Here is a 2980-nt window from a genome sequence, read left to right on the forward strand (position 1 = left end):
GACCGGTCCAGGAACCCCAGTCGCGCTGAGCCATTTTTCGACTTCGCATTGCTCATCTTGATCCCTGATGAACAGAAGTCCGTCGTGGTTCTCCTTGCAGTAGTCGTAGGCCTCTTCCCAGGTTAGGGGGTCAGTGGGGACGGTGATTCTGGTATCTCCTTAGGTGGGAAACATAAACGGTAAGAAGGAATGTTTCCTCTTGCAACGATTTAACATGTCAGATTACCACATGATTTAAAATGTTGCAACTCACCTTGCATGCAAATAATCCCTTTGCCATTAATGCAATTGTCTAAAACAATGTTATCTCCAAGCTGATGAGCACATTCCTTGCAGCCTACTTGGCTGATGGTAATTCCCTCCCTGAATGTGGAGCACTGTCCGTCTTCCCACTCGTAGTTATCATGCTTCAGTCCGATCCAGAAGGCCCTGTTGGCTCCTCTTCTGAGGGCCTTCTCGTTCTGGGTGTTGTTGTTGATGCTGACCAGGTCAGTGAAATGCTTCCTGCAGTACAGGCGGGCTTCACACCAATCTTTCTTCTGTTCAATGAGGTATTCAGCTACAACCCCCCCCCCCAAACACACACATATATGATTATGATAAATTGTATAAACTAATTTATTCTCTAGAAAGCATAGCAACACAAATAATATTACTTACATGCATTGTAGCACATGAAATACATTGCTTCATTGCATGGCTGCTCTCTCCATTCATTGTTTTGAATCGCCACACATTTCTGTTCATAGGTTATGTTAGCTTCCGTTGTCCACTTCGTCATTTCGTCTCCATTTGACCATTCGCTTCGATTTGCATGTTCCTTTTCATGAAGACCAAGATAGGCTGACGCTCCTGCCTTATTTAATAATTTCTTAATCAATTGGAGATCATAGCGATTATGTAAAGTCACGAGATGACCACCTCTCTCCACACACATTTGTACTCCAATCCAGAACGTTTCATTTGCCAGTGGCACAAACTTTCTCAGTTCAGTTGATAATGTTAAGTGGAAAACTGCAGAAAAGAAAAAACAAAGATTAAATTCAGGCAGAACATTTGAATAGCAGCCAGGGCAACACAATGTACTCGGTGGAATGGTTCTGTTTGAGGAAACTCTCTGCCCGTTCACAGCAAACAAACCCCCAACAGGAGAGCAGAACCAGCAACAATAATTCATGTCAAGGATTATTAAAAATTGATAAAGCCCTCGAAGGTATTATATGTAATTTCTGCAGCTAGGCGTCGCTCGACCAAAACAATTACAAAATACATACGTTGGCGACGTTTCCTTTGTTTGTTTTTTGAACTTGGAAAGATATTGGTGATTGAACAGATATTCACCCTCTGATTTACAGCGATGTGACCCAGGGAACTGAGGACCCTTCACTAAACAATAGCCTTACTAAATTGCAATTTAGTCTGAGATGTCTCACGTTCGTAATGGGCACTGTTCTGGAGAATCTCTACAACAGTAAAAAAGCAGGTAAATAACTGTGTAGCCAGTGGTCTCTAGTGTGGGTGTAACCCACATAAACTGAATATAATACTGGTTGAACTGACTTAACATAGACTGTTCATAATACTGATTAAACTGACTTAAAATAGACTTTTTATAATACTGGTTAATTTGACTTAACACAGACTTTTTATTATACTGGTTAAACTGACTTAACATAGACGGTTCGTAACACTGGTTGAACTGACTTAACATAGACTATACTACAGGTTAACAATGACTTTACATGGACTGTATATAAGACAGTTTAAACCGACTTTACATATGTGTGCATTAGTGGAAAGAACTGCGTCCCTCTCCCGGACACGGAGATCAGAATTGACCGCTGACCAGACGGAGCTCCACACGTATACACACACCGTGGCTCATCTCAAGTGTCCTAGAAGCTTAACCCTCTCTCGGACGCAGACATCAAAATCATCCAGTGGCCGGACAGAGCTCCAACCAACCGCCATTTTGTTAGACTTAAATGAACCGACGAAACTAAACGCAACATGAATATGACTTTAATACAGTAACTCTCCGTGTCACGTTAGGTCGATCTCCACCGGCAATAGTGATAGACAGCAAGTCCACGTTGACTCTGTCCCGCCAGAGGTCATGGACTATCGCAAATATATCGGTTAGCTTGATGAGTTAATGGGATAACGTTTTAATAATCCTTGAATAACTTTCACTTTCAAAGCAACAATTTATAATATTAAATTAACTTTAACTAAATAAACATTGGCAATGGTTCCTCTTTGGAATTTCATCCATATTAAAAAATGAATCTAAATCTCGACATCCCAATCATTGGACTTACTTGGACTCCACAGCAGAAGCCAAAACAAAGAAGAGGGGCCCATGTTCCCAGGAAGATTCAATGTTTTGGTAGAAAATTGCTGTAATAGAGAAGAGAAATAGAAGAAACCTTCTTTGTTGGTACATAGTATCTACAGCAATCAGCAGAACAATTGATTCGTCCCCAAAACTCAGTTGAGTATAATCCGGACACATGCATTATCATTTATAACTTTCAACATGTTATAAAGAAAAAAAAAATTAAAAAGGAAAACTTCAGGACTTTTCAAAATGGAGCATGTTTTCGGGTTATTTTGTACAAGGGACTAATTATGACAGCAATTTTTGAGAATGGCCCAGTATTGAGCGAGAATGCTGCTGCCGTAATTCAAATATAAATAGGTGAATAGGAAAAAAATAGATATATATTAGGTATGTTTACTTACCTGATCCCAAAAGGTTTGTGTTCTCTGCAGCAGAAATGCTCATAATATATACATGCTTCCATGCTAATGAAAACGTGTATTAGAACATGTAAATATATGAAAATAGCTTGACACATTTGCAAAATATTATCAACTAGATCAAGTGCCACGGAAAGGCCTAAACAAATAAGGTATTATGAATGTGCCTTGACAACACAGGTAGAAACAAATTGACCATCCATGTTCCTTTCAATTT

At 39.6% G+C, this 2980-nt stretch overlaps 1 long non-coding RNA gene across 1 annotated transcript; it reads right to left on the reverse strand.

The window, feature by feature from the left end:
* Window positions 1–11: 11 nt before the first annotated feature.
* LOC130372654 (uncharacterized) lies at window positions 12–2742 on the reverse strand. Its single transcript, XR_008893390.1, has 3 exons — window positions 2322–2742; window positions 254–1014; window positions 12–158 (listed from the first exon to the last, which is right to left on the reverse strand). It is a non-coding gene; the product is annotated as an uncharacterized LOC130372654 (long non-coding RNA).
* Between the last annotated feature and the right edge of the window lie 238 nt (window positions 2743–2980).

This window comes from Gadus chalcogrammus, chromosome 19 (assembly GCF_026213295.1).
Source record: "Gadus chalcogrammus isolate NIFS_2021 chromosome 19, NIFS_Gcha_1.0, whole genome shotgun sequence".
Taxonomy (NCBI): domain Eukaryota; kingdom Metazoa; phylum Chordata; class Actinopteri; order Gadiformes; family Gadidae; genus Gadus; species Gadus chalcogrammus.